Raw genomic sequence first — 25,048 nt, forward strand, 5'->3', positions numbered from 1 at the left:
TTTTTAACAGAAAAATCCTACACCCAGAGCAGAGGGTCTAGCCCCAGTGGGAGGAGGGGTAGGCAGTGAAGGCTTCCCGGAAGAGGAGGCGCCTGGGATGAGTCTTGAAAGATGAGAGAGAATTAAGCTGACCGAAAACGTGGCAGGGTACCGTCAGCAGGCGAAACCGCGTGGACAGAACCAGGGCGGCATGAAGCTGCGCGAAGTCAGGGCTGCTTTATGCTGTGATAACACACACCCCAGCTCAAGGCTGGAATGAGCAGATACTGGAAGGCTCAGTGGGGGGGGGGGGGGGGGCACGTCTGGAGCCCGATGGGTCACCCTTTGCAGGGTGAGTTCATCTACAGGTTTTTTTTTTTAAGCTGCAGAGTGGCTTGTTTGGATTTGTGTTTTAAAATATGGTCCTGGCAGTAGCGAGGCGGCTGACTCAGAGGGAGCCCAGGCAGGAGGCTGGGGAGCCTGTTGTAATAACCCAGAGGGAGGGGAGGAGGGCTTGACCTTGGGCTGTGGTAGTGTGGGGATGGAGAGGAGAGGACTGCGTTGGGAAACATCTAGGAGGGCAAGTTGTCAGGACCTGGTGACTGATGCCAGGCGGGATGAGGGAGAGGCAGAGTCAAGGCCGGCCTTGTCAGAAGCCCAGCAGGGGTGCAGCTGGCTGACGGAATCCAGCGGGCAGGGCAAACTCAAGGCTGATCTCAGGTTGAGACAGGGTGAGTCTTGGGTGCCAGTGATGTGTGCGTGAAGGCGGCGACAGGATCCCGGGGGGCGGTTGGAGACCTGGGGTCTGGAGGGCGGGTGGGGGAGAGGCCTTGAACTAGAAAGTAGATTTGGCAACGATGGGCACGTGGTCATGGTGGGCACAGATGGGGGAGCCAGATGGCACAGGAAGACCTCGAAAGGGAGGCGGGGACCCCTCCCCACTGACCCTGACTTTAGGGGGTGGGTGGAGGAAGGGAAGGCCCCACAGGAGATTAAGGATGGTCGGGTGATAGGAGGCTCCGCAGAAAGCGTGATGTCAGGAGGTGCGGCTGCAGTGAGCATGCGTGTAACTGTGGGGACTGCAGCGGGGTTCCTGACGGGGAGGGAGATTCCAGGGTGACTGATGGACCTTCTAGAGGGGGCGGGCCCGGCACACAACTGGGAGGGTGGCTCCTCTGGAAGGAAGAGGGACCTTCTTGCCCTCTGATTCCAGCCAGAGGGTAATCTGGCCAGGTGTGGGGCTGTGTTTGGAGACCTGGCAGAGACAGAAGGTCACATCCGAAGACCTTAATGTTTCTGATGAAGGCTGGCGACTCTAGAAACGGAAGGGGGCAGAACGGACAGAGGTCATGAGGAGAAAGCAATGGTGGGGTTAAAATGGAAGAAGACGAGAGGCTGAGTGATGGCCTGGTCGAAGGTGGGGGGTCAGGGGTGAACTTGGGTCCAGGAGAAGGTCCCTGGAGAGAGGAAGCTGAAGCTCGGGAGAGCCCAGCTGTTGGATGTCACTCACACGGATGCTGAAGGCTACCAAGCTGATGGCACGCCTTGGGGGGTGGGGTGGGGAGGAGAGACAGTGGTCCGAGGCTAGGTGGCCAAAAATGTCAAGTGGGGGACTGGCAAAGTGGGGTCTGAGGGTGAAAAGAGGGAGATGGTGGTGGAGTCAGGAGGCATAAATGCCAAGGGGGAAAACCTCCGTCATGTGGCCTTGATGGAATCATGGCCTGAAACACCTGCAGGGGCATGAAGAGAGTGTGGGGACGCCGGGGGGTGCCACTCAGGGAAGCGAGATGGGACAGAAACACCCTCCCCAGAGAGCACTCGGGGGATGAGGTATTACAAAAGGTTTCCACTGGAGGAAGGTCAAGGATAGAGGTGGTGTTGTTAAAGGAAGTGAGTTCCAGAAGGGAGGCTGGGAACGGGGTGGGTCAGGCACGGCGAGGTACAGAGCAGGGGGAAGTGACCAAAAGAGGGTGCCCTGGAGCCACCACCAAGGAGGAAGGGGCACGAGGCAGGGGGGCAAGCTTTCAGAGAGGCGGGGGCCTACGGGATGAGCAGGAGTTTCCCTGAGGAAAAGGGAAAGAGAGCACAGCAAGAGGGCACAGCTGTGCCGAGGCCCGTCGTTCATTCCACGAGTATTTATGGAGGTTTTTGACGAGACAGGAAGTGTTCTCTGTACTTAGCACATATCAGTGAACAAAACCATAACCCCTGCCCTCATGGGGCTTATGATATAGCTTGGGGGTCGGGGGAGAGACAGAACGAGTAAAACGACAGACAAGAAGTGAATCTCAGAGTATACGAGAGGGCGATGAGGCCATGGAAAAAAGCAGCAGCAGGGCAGGGTATGACGGATTGCCCGGGAATTCTGCGGGCAGAGCGGGGCTGGCAGCGGGGGGAGTGAGCTGAGGTGGAAAATAGAGCGCTCAGGCTGGGCCCAGGTCGGGCCAGTGCTCTGGGTCTGTGGGAAATTCCACACAGTTTGATACGGGCGGGCAATAGCGGGTGAGGATTCGGACAGAAGCATGTGTGTGGTTCTCTGACGGACAGTAGGTGGGAGAAGTTTTAGCCGAGAAGAATCTTCCAGGTTGGGTGAGAAGAAGTAGGCAAAGGAAAAGAGAAGAAAAGAAATACTCAAAGGGCATCTGGGAAGGGCAGACACTGGGCCAGGGATGACTGCTCAGTCTCCACCAGCCCTCAAGACAATCCTAAACTTTAGGAAGACACTGTCCTTATCTGGCCCCCTCATTTACATGAAAACAATGACGGCACCAAAAGGAGCTAAGGCCCAAAAGTGTCCAACAACAGCCCTGGGCGGGGGGCAGAGGGGGCTTGGAGGGAGCTCTTAATGTGTCCTCCCAGCCTCCTGCTGAGTGAGGCCCATGTCCTTATCTCCACTTCCTGGTCAGGAGCGTGAGGTTCAGAAGCATCAGCACAGTGGCCAAGATCATCCACCCGTTCTACAGCCAGCCTGCCAGGTTGGCCCCCAGCCTACTTAGCTGTGTGACATCAGGCAGCGCCTGAACCTTTCTGGACTCAGCTTCCTCATCCGGAAGTAGAGATCATAAAAGCACCTGCTTTATAGGGTTGAGATGAGGATTAAATAAGATGATAAATGCAACATATGCGGAACAGGGCCCGGCACGTAGGAAGTGCTGTGCTGAGTGTCCCCCTTGCTGTTATTACTGTCCAAGGTCATTCAGGTAGGAGGCGGGAGAGCAGGGTTCTGGAGGGGCCCCTCCGTGGGGCTGACCCCTGCTGGCAGCTGACCTTGGGCCCGCGTGAGACTGGACGTGCTGACCCAGGCTGTGGAAGCAGCAGCCATACCGCCACCGGGCCTGTTCCTTTGCTGCAGGCATGTGACATATTGTGGCGTGATGTGTTTTCCCCTCATGGTGCAAGATGTGACTCAGAGGGGCATGCTGGGGAAATGAGTTTCTTGGATTTGCCCACCTCATCGCCCCTGCGTTCTTTTGAATTTCTCTGAATCAGACTTTATATCTGGCTCTGCCATTCAGCAGCCTTATTTATGCAGAAAACAGCCCCACATTTCCAACTTGCTCAACAGCCGTAAAGATTCATCTTTGGCCCGGGGGAGGGTAGCGAAGGAGGGGAGGGAAAAAAGGAAAAAGAAAGAAAGGAAGAAAAAGGAAGAAGGAAAGAAAGCGCCAGCAACAATCAAAACAACCCTTTTCTCCCTGCGTAATCTGGGCAGCTTCCAGGAGGATAATGTCTTTCCACCGTGAATCGCCCCCTCCCTCCCAGGCTGTTTTCACAGGAAGCAAATCCTGGAGCATTTTCAATGTGCCCCTCGAGGCAGAACAATGAGGCCCTTGAAGCCTCGGAACCGCGCTTCCTCCAGTTATCCGGAGCCGGGCCGAGCCCCTCCTGCGGCGGGCGGGCGTGGGGGGCGCGGGGACCGGCCCCCGGGTGGGGGAGGGGCGGCCTGCAGGGCGGGGCCGCGCCGCACGAGGGAAGCCCATTAGCCAAATAATAGGTTTGGATCCGACTGTTTTGCCAAGGTACCCGGCATTTATCCGGCTCCCCGATTGGGGGCGGGGAGCAGGGAGGAGGCGGCGCGGATCCAATTACGGCTGCTGCAGCCCGGTCGCCGGGAGGTGGCGGCGGGCCGGGCCGGGCCGGACCCAGCCGGGCGGGCGGAGCGGGGGACCTTCCGCGCGGGAGCCCCGGCCTGCCGATCGGGGGCGGGGAGGAGGGAGGGGGTGGTGGGGGCGCCTCTGCCCCGGGCGCCCCGGGCCCCGCGCCCCTCGCCCCGCGCGGCTCCCCCGCCCGGCCCGGCTCAGCTGCCTCATTGTTTATTGTGGCGTCTGGCTCTCCCCCTTCCCGTCCCCCTCCCGCGCGCCGCCCGCCCGCCCGCCCGCTCCTTTCTTCCCTCCTCCCGAAAGAAAGAAGAGCCCGTCTGTGGAGACGAATGAGTCATGAATAAACAAACAGCGTGGGGGAGCTGTCACTCCGAGCTGACTTCCTGGCCGCGCTCGGCTCCGCGACCTCCCGGCGGGCCGCAGAAGCCCGGCCGGCTGGGGCGGGCCGCGGGGCAGGCTGGGCGCCCGGCGCGGGTGGGGTGCGCGGCACCCCGATCGCCGGGCTGTCCTTGACCACGGCCCTCACGGGCATCGCGGCCGTCAGCGGGAGCGGGTGTGACCTGAAGTTCCCAGACCTATCTGCATACGCATGCTGAGGGCTGGGAGTCTGATTTCCCCGGGCTTGACAAAAGCCATACGCCATGGAAAGGCGAGGCATGTGAGCATCTGCCGCGTGGGTTCATTTCCCTGTGCCGGCTCCCCCTCTGTGATGTGTGCTGCAGAGGCAGGGCCGCTGGGAGGACCCGTGCATATGGGTTGTGTGTGCCCGGGTGCCTGTCTGGAGTGTGGGATACACAAGGGCGTGCGTCTGTGTCCGGGCTGGTGGCCAGTGTGTGTGTGCGCAAGTCTGTTATGTGACCATTTTCCGGACTCTGAATTTGCTTCTGCCACTTTAAGCTTTGAGATTCTTGCTTTGTGCTTAGTTCTTTACTTGGTCCTTTTTCCTTTCCCTTGTGTGATCTTGTGGGTCATTCAGGGCCATCTCTCCCCATTAGTGAGGCCCCCGGCCCCAGCAGACCTCCAGGGTCTGGCCTGGCTGGCCTTAGCGTCCAGCCAGCTGTGGCCACACGCAGGCTCACAACGCTGACTCATGCCTGGCGAGAGCAGAGAGGAGCGGAGTCTGACCAGGAACCAGGCTGGGTGAACCCCCCGCTGTGGGGAGGGCACTCTGGGCCTGGCCTGCGAGTGCCCCTCATGAACTCTTGAGCCTGGGGAGAAGGCCTGGGCTAGCCCAGACATTCTGGGGGCTTCTCGCACAGAGAAGGACCTGCCTCATGGGGTCAGAGACAAGGGCAGGAATCGGGCATTTCTTCCCTGGCAACCACACACCCTCACAGTGGTCCGCCCCAGGGCCAATGCTGATGACAGGTCTTCAGGAAAAAGGCTGGTGAGGCCAGGCCAGGCTGTAACTCAAGCCCTGCTGCTCGGCTGGGTCCGGAGCCCTGCCAGCACTGGCCCTGCTCCTTCCAGCTCCAGGCTGGAGCTTTGCATGCAGGGACAGATCCCCCTGAAGCTGAAGCAGGGCACAGGTTTGCTGCCTTCTCCCCAGCCTCGCCTTCTTGTGTAGCCCCACTGCCTATGCCTGTTTGCTGGATTTGGTTTCTTGGCCCTGGAGTAGTGGCATTGGTTGTGGCCCTGACCAAGGAGGCAGACTCTGGGAGCAGGGGGCCAACCGTGGCCATTTTCTGGCCTCCTCATCTTTCAGCTGGCAGGTGGCTCGGAAGACTGGATCAACATGGGTTGGGAGGCAGATAAATGTATGTTCATAGCCTGGCTTTCTTCCCTTTCTGTGTGACCTAGGGCAAGTCGCTTAACCTCTCTGAACCTCTTTCTTCTTTAAAATGTGCATAACGACCCTTCCCTTGTGCAATGGTTGCAGATACTAAGGAGAAAATGGTTGTGAGCCCTGCACACTGGACTTGACATGGAACAGAGGCTCAGAAAAGAAGAGTTTGCTCTCTGTCCACCCTGAGCCCTGCTCTGGACCTACATCATCAGGGCCTAGAATTTTGGCTGCCCTATCTTGTTCATCCTCTGACCCAGATAGGTGTGGGCCTGTGGGCCTCGTCTGGAATTTGAGGACTCAGAAGTGGCCTTACACAGTATTAATTGGGGTCTCTAAGTCCCAGGGCAGCTTGGAGTCTGGGCCCAGCCTTCAGAGCCAGGCCCATGTAGGCAGGACAGCAGGGACCCACAGTATCTTTCTGGGGCTTTCCCTGTGGGGAGAAGTCTCCACCCATCAGGTCACACTCTGGCTATGCTTCGGCTGGCCTTGACTTGTAGACAATTTGTTTGGTCTATGTGGGATTAAGAAAACAGCCAGTACTGAGGAATGAAGACATTTCATGTGAAAATGTGCATTTGCAACTTCCTTGAAAAATGGGGGAGATTTGTGCATTTGCAACTTCCTTGAAAAATGGGGGAGATTTGGCCACACTGGGCTCACATTCCTATGTAGCATCTGTGGGCTGGAGCTGAGAAGTGGGGGGCCCCCTTGGGCAGTATATGTGCCCTCCAACTGGTTGTGGCCCTGACCAAGGAGGCAGACTCTGGGTCACTTTCTGTGTGACCTAGGGCAAATCGCTTAACCTCTCTGAACCTTTTTCAGGGGCAGACCCCACCGCTCCCTGCTGCCGTGGGTCTTAAACGTGAGTGTGCCAGAGAATCACTTGCGTGTTCAAACACAGCTTGCTGGGCTCTACCCTAGAGTTTATATTTCAGTGGGTCCAGAGCGGGCCCGAGAATTTACATTTCTTTTTTTTTTTTTTTTTTTTTTTTTTTTTTTTTTAAATTTTTTTTTTAACGTTTATTTATTTTTGAGACAGAGAGAGACAGAGCATGAACGGGGGAGGGGCAGAGAGAGAGGGAGACACAGAATCGGAAGCAGGCTCCAGGCTCTGAGCCATCGGGCCAGAGCCCAACGCGGGGCTCGAACTCACGGACCGTGAGATCGTGACCTGAGCTGAAGTCGGACGCTTAACCGACTGAGCCACCCAGGCGCCCCGAGAATTTACATTTCTAACAAGTTCCCAGGTGCTGTGGCTGCTGCTGGCCCAGGGACACACCTGGAGTACCCCTGCCTGCACCGTATGAGGCCAACTTGTGGTCACCATGCATCATCACACTTGGCCCGTTGTTTGCGTAGCAGGGAAATATTTGTCTTCACATTCCAGCGAAGGTAGGAAAATAAAAAAGGACAGAGTGTCATGTGTTTTCGCAAGATGGAGAAGGCCATATTTCTTTGGGATGTGTGTTCACAAGCAAGCGATCTGCATACATGTCAAATGAACACAACGTAAGGTGCCACAGAGGTACCTGCCCTGAGCATGACGTGGAGAACGTGCCAGGTGGGCACTATCTGAACTCGATTCTTACACCTGTCCAGCTCACTTTTTGTTACGTGGTGGGCCCTGCGGGTGTTCTCGCGTGTGGTCCCTGCCCACTGCACTTTATTCGTGGAACAGCTCTGATTTGCACCCGTTCTGTTGTTGCTCTGTGTCAAGACGTGGAGACAGAGTGAATGGGACACGGTCTTTACCCTCGTGGGGCGCACAGCCCGTTAGGACAGACGGACAAAACACACCGAACAGACACACACACAAAAGAAGGAATTACACATTGCCGTGACGCTCCTGGGATGTGCTGGGGTGGAGAATAATGGGGTGTATAGGGACGCCTTTAGTCTGAGCGGTCAGGGAAGCCTCTCTGAGGTCCCTATAGAGGGAGTGGGGTGGGGAGAGGAGGCTGGGAAGCAAATGCGGGACTGGACCGAGTCAGCCTCAGTCTCTGCCCTGAAAGATGGAACCCACACGGGGAGTCAGGAGACCAGGGTTTGAATCCTGGCCCCTGGGTCACTCCCCTCAGCCCCTCCTCCTACCTCTATCACTTTAACCCCCCTCCCCCCCACCCGCAAAGCCCAGTTCCCCTTTCACCAGACCCAGGGGGCGTTCCTGACCTTCTGGCCTGTGTGGCACCCACCCCATTCTCTCTCTCTCTCTCTCTCTCTCTCTCTCTCTCTCCTTTCTCAGTTGCTCACTGGTCCTCTGACCCGCAGCTCTGACTGCTCATTCACTCTTGGTGGGCCTAGCCACCCAAGACAGACCTCGTCTGTCTTGTACAGACGAGGAAACTCAGTCCAGTGCTTTTAGTGTCCACCTCCCCCCCCCCCCCCCCCCACTGGTGAGTTGCTCTGTCAATGACTTGGGTCGAACGGCAGAACTTTTCCTTCCTCTTGGCTTTCCTCACAGAGTCCAGCCCAAGGCCGAGCGCGGAGTAAGTGTTCCACACACGCTAGGGCCTGGGCCTGGGCTTGGGCACGGATACTTTCCGTATTTGCACCTCCCAAAATGGCTAAGGAATCTTGCCTGGTGTGGCAAACCCGTGACACGTTCTTCCCATGTTGTGCTCACAGCAGACATCACTAATCCATCATGACACTCGTCTCCATCGAGCCCACGGAGAGCAGCAGAATCCTTCTCAACGCACAGTCCTCCAGGAGGCAGATGCCGATGAGTTGGGAGTTGATTCGTGGGATGACAGTTATTAGCCCCTCCTGTTTGAGGAGCACGTCTAATGTTGCGTGGGTCTGGTGTGGCCTCCGGGGTTAGTAGAAACCCGGGACATGGACTTAAGATGGCATTTTAGGTACTTGAGTTGGGCGTGGAGGTGGGGGCTGGACCGATCTGTTAGCTAATGAGAAGAGAGTGATGGAAGCTGATAGGCCGGGGCAGGGTGGAGACAGACTCTAACCAGCTCAGGGTCCTACGGAGTGCCCACATGAAGAAGGGAACACAGGGTGTGAGGCAATATGGCAGGAGTGAGGACTCAGAGCTGGGCTCTGGGGATAAAGGGGGCTCAGTGGGTCCTGCTGGAGATCCCTGAGGGCTGGCCAAGGACTCCTTTGACTGCCTGGAGGATAAGGCTCTGAGAGAACAGAGCCTCCTATGCCACCCAGCCTGAAGCGACCTCCTCCCCAGAGAGCCAGAACAACCTCTTCTCCATCCCCAAGTCATAAGCAGAGGCAGCCCGGGGCCCTTTGGTGGGGCCTTTATAAGCAAAAGAAGCTTTTATGGAAGTTAGACGTGGGTATCTGTGTTCTGGGAACGTCTGTGGTCATTAGGAGAAGGCCCAGGGATGCTGATGTCCATCGGATCTTCCGTCAGGACTCTGAGGAATGGCCTAGAGGTCTTGCAGCCCTGCTGTGGTCAGAGTCGCTGGCCACGGGCTGGGCGCGGCTTCCGAAGCTCTGGCCTAAGGGTAGAAGTCAGCAGAGTGTAATGGGAGGGGCCTCCCTACCTCCCCCTGTTAGCTCCTCTGGCCCTGTGCTTTCTTTCCCTCTTCTCCTGCCCCAGTTCTCTGGCTCTGACATGGGGTGGGGTGCGGGTGCCGCTCTGCGTACTCTCAGCCCCGTGAGGATGGCCCCCACCATGCCACCTGCTTGTTCACCATTCTATCACCGGAGCGAAGCCCTTGAACAAAGGAATGGCCGACTGATTGAAGGAAGGATGCTCCTTTTGTAAGCTTGTGATGCTTTCTTGCTCCCTTAATGCCTGTGATCTCTGCTACACTATAAGCTTCCTGAGGGCAGGGATTGAGGGTGGGAGTCCAAAGCCGTATCCCTGAGCCCAGCGCCGTTCCCTGCACTGTTCCCTGCGCCGAGAGGAGTTCCACGAGCCAAAGGCGAGGCCGCGTCTTCTTACTGTGCCCTTTGGGCTCTGCTGATTCTGGGTCTGGTACAGGAAGGTCCTGGGGCAGTTCTGGTGTGGGGGTCCTGGTGGTCCCTGAGAGTCCTGGACGCTTCAGATACGGAGCACCGCTCACGGATCCCCACGGGCTCTGCTACTCCCACCACCATGTTTCTGCTTTCCATTCCCCATGCCTGGGGTTCCCTCTTCGGCTCCGTTTTGGCCCTTTCCAAGTCCTCTTGGTTCTTAAGGCCACTCCCTCCGGGAAGCCTGGCTTGGAGAAGGCTTCTGCGTGCCCCGGGTCTCCCCTCTGCTGACCCCACAGGATCTGTGGTCCTCGTAATCGTGTCCGTGAGAAACGGAAGCCACCACGCTTTACACAGGCTGAAGGGTGGTGATGGGCTCATGACTCTGGAGCGAGGTCTCGCTGGACCTTGTGAGCAGTTCTAAAGCTGTGCGGGGACATGCCTGGCCCTGTCATGGGGCTACCACCCCACTCTGGCAAAAGAGCGTATCTGGGTCCTCACCTGCAAGGAGGGGCCTCGCTCACCTCCACTCATGTGGGCTGCAGGCACGAACAGACCTGGCCTCTTCCACCATAGCCTTTGCTTCTTAGCTCCAGGGCTCAGGTGCCAGGCTTTGGGGATTGGAGACGTGGTTCAGGGTCTGGGTGATGCGCCCCAGTCGGATGTGTGAGGTCTGTGGTGACTCAGCTCTTGGCGTTTCGGATTCCTCAATCGTGAAATGGACATCTTCTCCCATCTTATAAGGTTACTGTGGAGATTATGGGTGCCGATGTGCCCACCCCCCTCCTGTCTTGGGTCCTTTTTGTCTAAAGGGTTTTGCCTGGCTAGCTCCTACTCATCCTTCAGAAGGTCTGGGCTCAATGTCATCGCCTCCAGGAAGCCCTCCTTGGTACTGGTTCTGGCGTGAGTCTCTGTTTAGGGTTGGCCTCCCCCATTGGACTGTGAGCTCCATGGAGGCAGGGGCTGGCACTTTGAAGGCCTTCAGTGAATTATTTGCTAAGTAAAAAATAAATTTAAAGTGAGTCCTACGGAGTAGGACCTCCCAAGTTGTAGCTGTTTTTGTGACGCATCAGAGGTGGCTGCCTGTGGAAGTTGTATTGGTAGAACTCCGCAGCCCGCCCATACAGCCTGCTTTCCCCGGGAAGTGCCTGCCCACATGGGGCTTTACGTCCTCTCGGCCCCGAAGGCCAACCCCCCAGTGTTGGTCACTGAAAGCCCCGAGAGAAAGTCCTCTGTGCCAGCCTCTTCCGGGATCCATGGTGGGTGTGGAGAGTGTGGGCACACAAGCTTCTCGATTTCCTCCTCCTGATTAGGGGGCCTTGGCTGCCCCTCTGCCCACAGCTCAGAGGGGGCATCTCTGCTCACTGTGTTCATGCGCTCAGCTGGGGTTTCTGGGGGTCATTGCCCACACCTCTCCAAAGCGGGTCTGGCTCTTGAATCTGCTTCTAACCACGAGCCTGGTGCTCACGTCCCCTTATCAAATCCCCCAGGTCCTGGATCTTTTATTTTACTCCTCTGGGCCTCAGTTTCTTCATCTGTCAAACGGGAACAAGAACCTTGTAAGGTGGGTGGTATTTTGAGGATCCGGCAGAATCGCCAGCTCACACAGCACTTTGCAGTGTGGAATAGCCTCTCATGTATATTCTCCCGACACAGTGCAAAGGCTCTTTCCTGGGGGAGTTGGGGATGAGTCGGGTCCTGGGGAGATGAGATATCGGAATGTAAAATTTCATGGTGCCATGGTGTGGGTGCAACTCTGGGGGCATCATCCAGGTGGCTACAGTATATGTGCCCCTGGCAATAGAACCAGGCGGCAGCACTGTGACCTGGGACAGACAGGCAGCTAACCGCGAGCTGTGCTTAGGGGAGATGTGTCTGGCGCGGCCAGTCTATTCTTTAGGGACACGGCTTACCTGAATTCACAGATCGGTCACTAGCGTCCAGAGGGCCCCCAAGCAGCAAGGAGAGCAGTCTTATCGACGCTTTGCATCTGGGCCCTGCTCTGTCTGGACTGCATGGCCTGAAGGATGTCCCCGCCCCCCCCCCCTCCGTGGGGGGGACACACCTGCCTGGCCATATACACGTTTCACGTGTGCACACACGCACGCACGTACACAGACGTGCGGCACTCTAGACCGACCCTCTCACTTATGTGCCCTTGAATGAGCGTCTCATGTCCCTGCATAGGACACGTGGAAGAAGTGATTACCGAGCAACTCCCAGGAAGACTGTTCTATCGGGTTCCCTCTTGCCTCTCACCACTGCCATTTTATGGGGAAACGGAGGCCAGATAGCGGGAGTGGTTCGCCCAGGATCCCACGGCAGGGCAGTGTCAGAACGAGTAGCAGCAGTGAGAGCAGGTATGACTCCAGAGTGCCCTTACCTGGTTGGGGTTTCCTGGTGAGGTGACTGCTGGCCTGAAGGAGTGCCCACCCTCCCCAGCCCAGCATCCCATCTTACAGACAGGGAAAGAACTTGGCTGTGATCTTCCTCAAAGGGTCCTCACACCCCAGATGTGTGTGATGCAGGATGGAGACTTACAGGCTCTGAGTTGAAGCCCTGGGCTGTGGGTTTCCCCCACACCGCTGGGAAATTCCATGTCTGCAGCTGCTGCTAGGAGAGCAAAGCTCATGTAGACTGTAACTTAAAAATAAAAAAGGGAACTTAATAGGCAGGGTGTCCTGCAGGAGCCTGGGGTGCCCAGCCTCATCCAGAGGCCACCCACTGGGGCTGCCCACTCAGAGCACCTTGCCCTGCTGGGTGTCAGCCAGCAGCCCTGGCTGGGCAGCCCTCTCCCGCCCTCCCTCAGCCCTGCCCCAGCCCTGCCCACACAGGCTGCCCCCCGATTCTCACCTCCCCGGCCCTCTGGGCTTTGCTGGCAGGCCCCGGTAACAAGATGCCCTTTGTGTGTATTGGGTGGGGGAGGGGCTCCTGCTTTGCTTCTTGCTGCTGAGTCACAGCTCCCTGCCAGGCTCTGGGGACAGAGAGTCGCAGGTGACCGTCCAGGTGGCATGGAGCCTAAGACCTTGGAGATGGCCTCGGGCAACCCCTACCTTGCATTGGTGGGGAAACTGAGGCTCAGCGAGGGGAAGGGACCGCCTCATGCTTTCCTGGAGGGCGACAGCCAGACGAGACTCCCCTCTTGTGGTCTATGGGACACAGGCTTGTCATGTGGTCATCACAGCGTCCTACTGCCCCCCAGAATGGCCTGGGTGTGTGTCTGTCCCGTGTGCACACAGGTTCACACGTCTGTGAGGGGATGCTCTTGAGCATTCCAGTGTGTAAGTGTTTAGCATATGTTTGTGTGCTGATGTGTATATTGGCTTTTTTAGGGCCCCCTGTGCCTTCTTCCAGAGACACCCATGGCCTGTCCTCAGCTGCCCGTTCCGCTTACCTCTTAGGACCTACCTGGGCTTACCCTGGCCCTGTGTGGGAGGCCTCTGCCCGGAGAATGCCAACCAGCATGGGTGAGCACTTGTAACAGGCAGCTCAGAATCTGGCAAAGTCACACTTCTGCATTTAAGATAGGGTGTCCTGTGCTCCCCCCCCCCACCCCGCATTGTGCTGTGTAGGACTTAGCAGCGGGGGCCCAGTCAGAACTGTGGGGGTGCTTAAGAACAGGGGGTCCAGAGCCAGGCCACCTGGGTGTGAATCCTGGCTTTGCCATTTCCTAGCCACGTGATTTGGGCAAATTACATCTCTCTGAGCCTCCATTTTCTCATCTGCAAAATGGGATAATCACAGCCTTGCCTCACAGAGTTGTTACAGGGACGGTGTCTATACTTGTAGAGTTCTTAGAATAGCATGCAGTGCATAGTAGACCCTCAAGAAATGTGGCTGATTATTGTCACTATTATGATTATTCTTCACCACCCTGAGAGATCCCGTTGGAGACGCCAAGGCCTGAAGGGGGCTCTTTAGCTTCTGGCAGCATGAAAGACCTACTTCTTTTGGATATAGATAAGCAGGCAGAAAGGGGTGGGGACTGTCCCTGGGCGGAGCTGCCCATTCTGGCCTGTGCCCCCACTGAGTGGTGCCACCCTGAACAATTGTGCCCAGGCTCAGTCTGCACAGTGCTGGGCCGGCCCGTGCCTCTGTGCTCCCAGCCTCCCCAGCCTCTGAGCAATGCCAGGCCCCAGGAGGCAAGGCAGGGCGGCCGTGAGGTTGCACCCAGTGCTCCTCCCTCTCTGATGGGCCTACGGCGGCCTTGGCGAGCAGTTCCTGTTGCTGCTGCTGCGACGACGTCCCACCTAGTGCTGGGACCGCCATCTGGGCCCGAGGGCTGGGCGAGTGGCCTGCCGGCCATCTGCCTGCTTGGAGCTGGCTGCTTCCGAAAGGCAGCGGGGCGTCTGCGAGAGCTGGGGTTGCTGGAGGAGGCTCGGAGGCGGTTCTCTGGCCTGGGCAGCCTGTCAGGCCCCAAGCTGCCGTGGGGAGGCCCGGTCCCCACAGCTTCCTGCCCTAATTCTCCCCTCGCACATCACATAGGGCCTAGGAGCCAGGAAACCTGGCCTGTAGTACCAGCCACTGTAAGGCCGTTTGGTCTCAGGAAGTCCCCACCCTCCCTGGCTTCAGGTTTTCCATTTGTACAGTGGGCAGCCAGGACTCCGGTGCCCTAGATTTCTGTCTATTCAGTGGTGCCTCTGGACCCAGGTCTGAATGGGGGAAATGTTTGGGACTGGGGAGGTTTTCCTGATGTGACTTTTTCTTTTAGCTCAGACTTTGGGAGTTGGCTTCCCAGCCAACTGTGGAATTACACAGAGTCCCGAGTGATCAGGTGCAGGTCAGGTCCAAGTTGGGGTTCTTGCCCAGCCCCAGCCCAGCCCTGTTACCTTGCATGGTTGGTGCAGAGTGACAAGTCTTTGAGAGGTATCAGTCTAGAGAGCTGGCCTGAGGAGGCAGCTTCTCATTCATTCATCCGTTCATTCATTCACTTGTTCTTTCAACCATCTATTTGCTCATTCATACATTCATCCACTCATCCACTTATCTATCCATTCATTTATTCACTCATTCATTCATCCATCCATTCATTCACTCATTCTTTCAGCTATCCACCTCTCCATTCTTTCATTCAAGCATTCATTCATCTGTTCATTCATTCATTCACTCATTCATCCATTCATTCATTCACTCATTCATCCATTCGTTCAATCATCCTTTTATCCATTCATTCAATAGTTTACTGAGCATCAGCATCACGCCTAACGCTGTGCCATTCTCTTGGGGATATGATGAGCACAACAGTCAGAGATATGCCCATTGCCCATCCATTACCACCCAGTGTGACAAACTCTAGGATGGGATGACTTAGCAGGGAGCTCACTCCAGTCCAGGAAGCCTGCTTCTGAGATGCCATAATGGAAGGGAAAGTTGGAGGGAGTTGGGCATGTTTAATCTCCATTATAGCCTTAGGAGATAGATAGTTGCCATTCCCACTCCAGGGAGAAGGAAAGCGATGCTCAACAAATCAATGCATAAGTGGCTTTCCTGTTGTCACACCCAAGTAAATGGCAGAGCTGGGATTTGAACCCTCCTCTGACTCTGAATGCCCTCAGGCCCCTACATTCTCTGGGTCCCTGCTAGCCATATGCTGCCGACCCTCCAGGGAGGGCATATACCAACCCCAGATGGCTGGGCAGACCCTCAGAGGGTATCCCATCCAAAATGATCATGGCTTAAGTTGGACTCATGGTTTCTTCCCAACCCTGGCTCACATCCCCCTGGCTCACTCTTGATTCTGCCCTTCTCCTTGCTGTTGACAACCGATTCTGTTGATTCCGCCTGGGTCCCGAATCTGTCCCTACCTTGCTGCCTCCACTGTCACCATTCCTGTCCACCCCTCATCTTCTGCCTGCCAGGTGGCTAAACCGGCCTCCTAACAGGGCCTCGGGAGTCCAGTCCTCTGCTCCCTTCTGCACACAGCTGCCAGAAGGAGATTTACAAACAAGTCAGAGCAGGGCACCCTCGTGGGACCTGCGCCCCAGACCTAGTGGGTGCGGCCCACGTGATACGCTCCTGCTTGTCCCCCGTGACTCGGGCCCCACTGTGCCCCTCTCTCCTCTCTTCCCCAACTTCCCTACCGGTCCCACCTCCTGGCCTCTGGGTGCCTGGCGTCTGAGCGTGTCTGCTGTGTGGCATTCTCTTTGCCTGCGTCCTGTGGGCTGTCGCCTTTTCAGTCTTCAAAGAGGCCCTCCCTGACCATTCTACCAACCCCACCCACGCTCCATCCCGTTACCATATTTGCTTTCTTCAAGGCGCTTACACGTTTTGCTGAACTCCTCACTACCCTAACTAGAATGTAAGCTCCAAGGTGCAAAAGCATTTCCTGACCTGTCTGTCCTGTGTCCCAGAGCCCAGGCCACAGCCGAGAGGGTGCTGAAGGAACACTCATTGAATGAGGGAATTTCCTGGGGTCACAGATGCTCAGTCAGAAGGGACCTTGGTCTTTCCTTTACTGGATCTTGGAAACTGCCTTGCTCCCTTTCACAGCCCCAGCTTGCATTCCCCTGGGAACAGGGAGCTCACTCCCCTGAAGGTAGCACTGTTCATCTCTGGCAGCTTGAATTGTTAGACATGGTGCTTATTCTGACCTGAAATCCACAGGGCTTGCTGAGCCCAACACGTCTGAGGGCACTTCTAGCCTATCTCTGGAGAGTGTGGCACGATGAGGACAGAACGGGGACACAGAGTCACAGGTCCTGGGTTTGAAGCCTCCTCTAATCCACTTCTCCGAGGGCAGTCACTGAGTCTCTGATCCTCGGACTCCTCTCTGGAACTGCTGGGAACTCTTCCCCTCAGGGCTGTACTTGGATCAGAGGAAACGCGCCAGTGTGCCCAGACTGGTACCCGTTTAATAACTGTTGTTGGAGTTTGAAAAAAAAGTCTCCATGATTTCTTCACTACTCAGGGCATGTAAGCCCTCACTGTTCTTTCTGCTCTGGGATGCATCTTCCACATAAAAAAAAAAAAAATCAAACCAAACCAAACTAGAGCCCAAAGACCACCCCTGCTCAGATGGGCCCGGCCGCTGGAGGGAGGGGGGTGCGTGGGGGTGCCAAGCTCTCCTGCGGTGACTGATGGGGCTTCGCCTTTTGGAAAGCATTGCAGTGCAAGGTTGCCCAAGGTCACTGCCTCTGTTCTGTGATTGCTTTATGAAAAGGGAGAAGAGTAAGTGGGCAAGATTTCCAATTTTTTAAGGAGATGGCTCAGAGCCAGTCACTGGGCACCAGAGGAAGGCAGCTGACCACACGTGGCCACATCCTGAAAGTGCCTGCAAGGTGAGGAAGGAAGCAGATATTTCTTGAGGGACTACTGTGTGCCAGGCATGCTTGGGCAAGGCCAGACATTGCTCTAAGCTCTTTACGTGAAAGAGCTCATTTAATGGATGTAGTCCTCTCTCCACCTCGGTGAATAGGCCTCATCATTCCCACGTTAAAGGTGGGCTTTGCTGTGGCGAAGGGACATCAAATAACGTGTCTGGGATCCCGCAGCCAACATGGATGCTATTTAACCCCAGTCTCCCAGCTACTGGGAGGTGAGGATTATTAGCCACACTGTTTCATAGTGGAGAGCTTCAAGGCTTGCAAGGGTGAGGCAACTTGTCCGAGGCCACGCAGCAAAGAGGATAAGGCAGAGCTGGGATGTGAACTCTGGTCTGGGCGGCTGCTAGGCACTGCATCATTCTGTACTGTGCAAATTGGTTGATGCCCTTATCTTCGCCCCCTTCGTCTGTCCCCTGAAATGGATGGGCCAGGGAGGGGGGTGGGCTGGAAAGGCGGCGGCTGACCGACTTTGAGGACCGGCAGGGGTGGTGGGAGCTAAGCCAGCCCCGGAGCTGCCGTGGGCCCCTCTGATTTCCCCATCAGTGGTGCCCGGGGCTTTATGTGAACGGCTGTGTTTCCAACACAGACCTAGAGGAAGAAGCTGAAATCCCCCCATAAACCTTCCGCTCCTTGTTAAGCTTCCTTCTTTGTTATCAGAGAAGTGTCAGGAAAGACTCAGATAAAGAGACGGTGTCTGGGCCCCTCCATCCTGGAACAGACCCCCGCACACCACAGGATGAAGTCAGATGGGAGAAGTCCCTGGGCTTGAGCCAGGGCCTACTTGGGGCCAAGTCATGAGCTGGCCCAGAGTGCTGGCCTGCATCCAGCGTGTGAAGTCCTCCCTGCCTGCCTCGGGGACACTTCTGCTGTGCCCTGCCCACCACCATCAGAACCTCCTCCCAGGAAAGGTTGGGAGAACCAACCCAGAACCCAGCGGCCCCTGGAAGTCGGGATCCTTGTCTCTTCATGACTAAACCTGGGCCCCCTGTGCCGATGTAGGAAGAGTCCAGCTTCAAGGGTTGGGAGGAGACTGAGCTTTTGTTCAGACTCATCAATGGTCGCCTCAGGAGACATGGCCACATCCTAGGCCTCCCTTTCCTCCTCTGTGCAATGGGTGGAATGATGCGGCTCCTCAGCCGGCCGATGATGACAGATGAGGCCACAGATAAGAAAGCACTCTGAACAGCATCCAGTCTTGGCCAGCCGCCCACAATCACTATCCTGTCCTGTGGCCCTGTGGTTCCCGAAGTTTGAGTCACGCTAGAACCACCTCGGGGTGCCAAAGCATCCTGATGCCCAGCTCCTTCCCCCAGGCATTCTGATTTAATTGGTCTGGGGTATGGCTGAGCCCTGGGAGATGTTAAGAGCTCCCGGGCAATTGGAACGCGTGGTCAAGTGAGGGAATCGCTGTGTGGCCCTTCCGTTCTGTGATCTCACTGGCTGTCAGGCAACCGGGGAGCTCGGAGTCACTACCAGGCCCAGATTTTTCTCTAGTCTTGTTATCTAGATCTGTCCTAATGTGTCCATTGGGAGCTCTGAATCCCAAACACCTGCTTTTTATGGAACACATCTCTGGGAGTCTGGGGAGTGGAAGAGCCTATGGTTTTTGCCAGCTTCCTATGTGCTCGCTCTGTGTTGGGGTCGGGGGAGCAGGACACTCGGGCCTGGTGCCAGCCCTCCCCACTGTCCCGCCTAGGGATATAGGGCTCCTTCCCTCTGAGCTCTCACCTTAAAGATCAGGGGGGAGGAGAAGGGACGGGAAAAGAGCTTCCCTGAGCACCCACCACCTGCTGGGGTCTTCACAAAGATTAGCTTAACTAATAGGGGAATAATTCTCTGTAAAAGGCCTTGCCATCCCCGCTTACAGAAGGGAAAGCTGAGGCTCTGACAGGTTCCATACTTGCCCAAGGTCTCACAGATCACGAACAGCAAAGTGGAAGTTGAACCCGGACTCTGCCCGCCAAGCGTCTGCTACAGTAGGAAGGAGGCAGGTGCAGGTGGCAAGGAGATGTGACTCAGGCAGAGCTGGGGGCTGGCGTCAGGGTTTTAGGGGGCAGAGTCCAGCGTCCCCTCTGTTGTCCCTCCGCTCCCCTCACCGGGCTCCCCAAGGCAGAGGACGGCTCTGGATACTGGGGGCAGAGGAAGGTTACGGGCAGGCGTTTCCTCTCCTGGGGTCTGTAGTTTTTATTCTGCAGCATCGGGCTGGGGAAGGCCTCTGGCTTCACCGTCGTTGCTTGTGTAGCAGCCAGGTGGGAGTCAGTGATCTATGGGAGCAGGGACAGTGTCCTCAAGATAAGCCTCAGTCCCGGTGGCTGGCTCTGAAGAGGGGCAGGACGTCGGGGCCTGCGAGTCCCACGTGATAAGGTGCCCAGATGGAAAGCTCCCCTCACTTTTGAAGTCTTTGATGCCAAGCGATGATAATCCAACTTGAGTGGGGAGTCAGGAACGGTATTCCAGGCCCTGCTTATGCACGTTCCCTCACGGAGTTGGGGGTAGAGTCTCCATGCCATCCAGCCTCACTTTCCCCCGCCAGTGCAATGAGAGGCTGCAAGTAATCATGAAGGCAAGTGCGGGGTAAAGTTTTATGATGACAAGGCCTCCGTCCATCCATCCATGCCTCCTTCCGTGCGTCCACCAAACGAGCTCCTTTGAGGACCCGGCTCTGGGCAGACGTTGGCACCCAGGGATGAATCAGAATTGTACCTGCTTTCAAAGGCTCTCAGTCCCAGTGATGAGGCCAGGGCCATGGACAAAGGAGGCCATCGTTAATTCGGCCTGGGCCACTGGGACGGGTTTCCTAGAGGAGGTACCCTCTGAGCTGGCTGAGATAAGCGAGGGTTTGCCAGGTCGGGGGAAGGGGAAGCACATCCCGAGCACAGAGACTGGCGGAGGCCCGATGCGGGGTGGGGTATTTTAGGGCCTCCTGGCTTCTTCCTTGTCATGGCTGAAATTTGGCGGTAGCCGCCGATGAAGCTGTTGGTGGGGGTTTCTGAGCCGAGGCTGATCACGCCAACGGACCCCACTTTCGCCAGTTGAATCTGCTTGGCTCCGACGGGCAGGGAGAAGCGGCTGGAGCAGCAGGCGGGCTGAGGTGGGGCGAGCCTGCTGGGGAGGGCAGTGATGTGCGTGTCTGTGCACAGGAAGTGGCGAGCCTCCCCGCCTCTGCTTAGCTTCTATCTCTCTTATGATGTGAGTCAGGAGGCCTGTCCTGCCCAGATGTGGACAGACAGGAGCTGGGAAGCCACCAGCCGGGCCCTCATCATTCCCCATTCAGTCCCAGTGGAAGGAGGGATGCCATCATTTGCATTTCAAAACCTGTATCTCCCGGCATCTTCCCTTAATAAGAGCCAATTACACCTCTGCCCCGAACCCGCAGGTTGCCTGCCTGTCAGAGGACTTTCATCCTGTTTGGGGTGGGGAGGAACTGCTCCCTTAAATGTCACATTTAGCATATGCAAATGAAGAGAGATAATTGTCCTTAATGGAAAATGAACTCACCTGCTTGCCGAATGCTCAAGACAAAAGCAGGCATTGATGAAATGGGCACCAGGGCGGCAGGGGCCCAGCTGGCCTGGCCAGCCTCCCTCCACCCACCTAGAAGATGGCAGTTCAAGAATCCTTGCCAGTTAGAAAGTAACACATTGAGAGATCGTTCCGCCATTTGACAGATGTGGACACTGAGGCCTGGGGAGGGGGCGGGGCTTGCCCAGGGTCACAGGCTGAGTCAGACTTCTTGGGGGAAATCAGAATAGAAGCCTAGAGCAGCCCATGCCAAGGGAAGGGAGGGCCCCAGAGGATCCAGGCAGACAGGCACGGACAGAGAGTGCTGGGGACTAGCATTTGTTGGTAGCGGATACCCTCCATTGGGAGTGTTTATCCTAATGGCCTCCAACCTGCGAGAATCTGGAGGCTGAGGGGAGAGGGCTGGAGAGGGAAGGGGCTTTGGTGACTGTCTCGTCTCATCTGCTTCTCTTTGGCACTTAATCCCTCCACCCCATCCCCGGTGCGTTTCTCTCAAAACCAAGACTGGAGGCGGAATGTGTTCAGAGGGCGCGAGCCCCCTGTCACCGGCAGCGTGTAAGCGGCATGGCAGCTGGCCAAAGAGTGACGGTTCTTTTTGACAGTGAGCCCTGATAGGCCACTCCCTGTGCCCTGAGCTGATCACAGGATGAAGGATTTGAGGCGCGCCAGCTCTTCCTGGGTGGCACTTGGGAGATTTGGCCTGCCCTGCTCCAAGAATCCAAGCCCGTGCCTGGGTCTCTAATTCCAGATCCAAGAGTTGGGACTGTCCCTCGTGCCTGGGTCCCATCCTGGTTGCTGTCTCGCCCTAGGGTTTTGTCCCTGACCCCCAGGGAAGTGGTGGTGTGGAGTTTGAAAATCTGGATTCTGGTTCCAGCACCTTAAACTTAACGCTTCATGCCCTTGAATGTGCCTCTTATCCCCTCTGAGCCTCAGTGCTCTTCCCGGTGGAGCGGACAGGGTGATACCTGGATACTTTGCAATGTGCTCGGACGCTGCCGGTGGGCTCAGTGTGACGCCTGGGATATGAGAAGTTCTCAGTAGAGATTTGTTCGCAACATCACTTCCTCTGTCTCCTTTCCCTTGTCTGTAGAGGGGCCTGACTCTTGCTGAAACCCCGAGGTCTCCCGTGCTGTGTCCACTACTAACCTTGCCCTGCTGGCTGTCCTGGGCTGTCTGCCTCCTGTTACCTCTTGCTGGGCTCCCCAGACAGCCTGCTCGGCCCACCCCACCCCACCGTTGGTTCACCCGCGAATGCCAGTGACCTTGGGGAAGAGGTACTGGAAATCTCCAGGCTCTCTTTCCCTGGGCATCCTGATGTCTCAGGGAAGATGCCCAAGTTCACCTGGCCCCAGCTTTGATAGCCTACGAGCATCTGAATACCACAGTGAGGTGTATCTCTGTGGGACACGGACGAGTCAGCAGCTTAAAGAGGAGGCCACAGCCCTTGGCACCAAAGGCAGGATAAGGAAGGGTGATGGGGCTTAGTCTGAGCAGGGTAAGTGGAAACCCACGGTTCCTGGTAGACAGATGTCTGTCCTCACGCCTGCCACTGCTCTGGGATTCCTGCTCTCGGCCATAGCTTGCCCTGCAGGCCCCAGGCCTGCGTAAGTTGACTGCCATTGCCAAGCCCGGTCTGACCATTGGCATACCTGGGTCCCCAGTCCCAAGGTTTACTTAACACTTGGGTGGTCTCTCTGGCTTCAATGTCCTCACCCGTAAGATAGGGAGGGTGATGTATATCATGGGTGATTTGGGGGAAGATGAGGTATCTGTGAGGCATCCAGTGCCTGGGTTCTGGTGAGCATCCTAGCAGATCAGACAGACCCAGGTTTGAATCCTAGATCTTTCACTTTCCACCCCATACCTTGGGCAACGGTCGACCCCCACAGGCCTCAGTTTCCCCACTGTAAAACGGGACAGCAATGAGCCTCCAACAAGGAGATGGCCAATGTGACCTGCTGAGCACACACCTATCACAGAGTAAACACTCAGGAAGGTCAGGGTTTGCCAGAGTTCCAGCTTTTCTCTTCAGAGCTTGGAGCTCCCACTCGAGGAGCTCATGAGATCGTCCCTACGGTACACTCTGCAGGAAGCTGGCCGCTTGGTGTGATGTTCAAGGCCTTTTTCACCCTGGCCCGGCCTTGCCTTCCACCTGTCCGCTTCCCTGATGCTCACTGCACCATGACCACTCCCAACCACGAGCCCTTCCCTGACCCCTCTGTGCCTTTACTACTGCAGTTCCCAGACTCGCCCACTTGACACTTATGTTTCTTTCAAAACCCATCCTAAAATGCCCTCTCCTCTGCCCGGAGCAGGGAGGGGGCGGGCAGGGAAAGCATTGTTGGGATTGCTAACATCCTAGCATCCTAGGCCTCCCGGTGTCCCCGGCCTTGGTGCAGTGCTGGGCCGAGGGGCAAGCCCTGAGGTTGTCTGTAGGAGGGCTGGGAGCTTCTCTGGGTCTTCTGTGTGCTTACACGGAGCTGGGACCTCACCCGTTCTACCGGAAGCTGCAAAGGTTTGCCTCCTGGGGATGGCGGTCATTAGGGTGGCTCGAATATCCCAGTTGGTTCTCTCCTCCTTCTGGGCACACGGTAGGACCACCTTCCTCGTCCCCCTCTGAGGGGAGGGGAGGCTGTGTGATGTGCTCTGGCCGGTAGGATGGGCACAGGATCAAAGGGTGCCTCTTCTGAGTGGACAGTGTCATTGCCACTTTCCTTGCCCTGTCTTGGGGACCGTGGAAGCACACGGCAGGATGAAGCCTCCGTCAGCCCAAGTGAGGCGGCGACCCAGATCCGGCCTGTATCATGACTGAGAAACTGACTTTGTTTTGCTAAGCCACTGAGGTTTGGGGGATTGGCTGTTTCTGCAACACAACCTAGCCTCTCCCAGTGGATTCGAGGGGCCGAGAAGTGTGAGAAGGGGTGGGTTTCAGGCAACGTGCAGGGGTGGGGGCGGCTGCCTCTGATTGAAAACTGCACGTCCCATCCAAAGACATTCAGATGCATGGTTTTTTAAAAACACCACAATGGCCCAGTAACACCCATTTGCCAGTGAGTCAGATGGGGCCAAGGACCATGGCTGACTCTTCAGAGGCTCTTGGGATGGAGAGTATGACATCAGTAGGAGCCCTTCCCACAGGGTGAAGACTAACTCTAGGATGCACAGGCAGGTACAGCCAGAGCCCTGTCTCTAGTTTGCAGAAACAGAGGCCCTGAGAGAGAGAGAAAAAAAAATCACTTGCCCAAAGTCACACGACCTGCCAGAGGCCAAGCAAAGAACCAAGACTCCAACCTGACCTCAGAGGCTTCCTCTGATGTCTCACTGAATGGAAGCATCTGCCCATCTCTCTGGATTCCCAGGCCGCAACCAGGGCTGGCTGGCTCTCAAGGATTTCCTGGGCACCAGAAGGCAAGCCACTGGCTGATGGATGCTGCACTGGGTCAGAGCGGGGAGCCCTGACCTCCCTTAGGGGCTTGTGGGGAGCTCCCTCCCAGCCCTGGTCTCCTTTGCCTGTCTCCAAGGCTGCCCGGAAGCCATCTCCTTGTGATTAATGAGCATTTCCCTTCCCTTGGGCCCCACGCGGCAGGGGGACGGATGGGATGTGGCTTTGGCCGTTGTGGGTAGTGCTGGGGTTTGGGGAGCCTTGGAGCGTGGGCTGCAGCTGTTTACTTGGCAGGGCCTTGTTTGCAGATGTGAGGCTGCTGGGGTGGGTGGGGATGCTGAGGGGTGGGGTGGAACCCAGAGAGAAGCCAGTGCCATTGTCCTTCCTCATGGGGAGCCTGTGCTTTGGCCCTGTGTGCTCCCGGGGAGGACTCACACCCATCGCTCTATGTTCAGAACTGTTGCTCTCAGAACCCGCCCTCCTGACGGTGGCCCAGCTGCCTCCAGCCGCCTCCAGATGTTGGTCCAGTTCCTTCCTGCCCCTGCACCTCCTGGATGCTGACCCCCCAGGCTCCTCTGACTCTGGCCAATGTGACTTTGTTTTGGGGATTAAAGCAACGTTAGGCTCAGGTCCCGGCTCCACTTATCCTGGGCAGTGGAATTTTGAGCAGTGAGAGGGCAGGCATGGAAGAGTTCTTAGCTCATGGAAAGGAAAGATGGGACTTGGGATACTCCCTGCTTAGCTCATCTCAGGGGTCGGGGCAGGCCCTGCCTCTCCCTAGAGCACAGCCATAGGTTTCCAGGATGTGAGCTCAACCAAGAGGGTGGGGGTCCTTTTTTTTTTTTGCCCCAGAGGGGCCTGCCAGGTCTTTTTCAACCTGGAACAAAAAGTTACAAGGGGTGCAAGCAGGGGAGGCTTCTTGAGTTACTGGCTGAGTGTGGCAGGAGGAGGGAGAGCCCTCTGTATACTCTATCAGTGCTGAATAGTTTTGTGCTTGTTGATACGAGTAATTCACCCATTTCTTCTTCTTCCA

General features: G+C 56.6%; 1 long non-coding RNA gene across 1 annotated transcript in view; it reads left to right on the forward strand.

The window, feature by feature from the left end:
- The first annotated feature begins 533 nt into the window (after window positions 1-533).
- The window catches only part of LOC132685258 (uncharacterized), a 48,489-nt gene continuing 23,974 nt past the window's right edge, over window positions 534-25,048 (forward strand). The window contains exon 1 of the long non-coding RNA XR_009613022.3: window positions 534-710. This is a non-coding gene — a long non-coding RNA (uncharacterized LOC132685258). The remainder of the gene's footprint in view (window positions 711-25,048) is intronic.

The sequence above is a fragment of the Panthera onca genome, chromosome D2, assembly GCF_046562875.1.
Source record: "Panthera onca isolate mPanOnc1 chromosome D2, mPanOnc1 haplotype 2, whole genome shotgun sequence".
In the NCBI taxonomy this organism is placed as follows: domain Eukaryota; kingdom Metazoa; phylum Chordata; class Mammalia; order Carnivora; family Felidae; genus Panthera; species Panthera onca.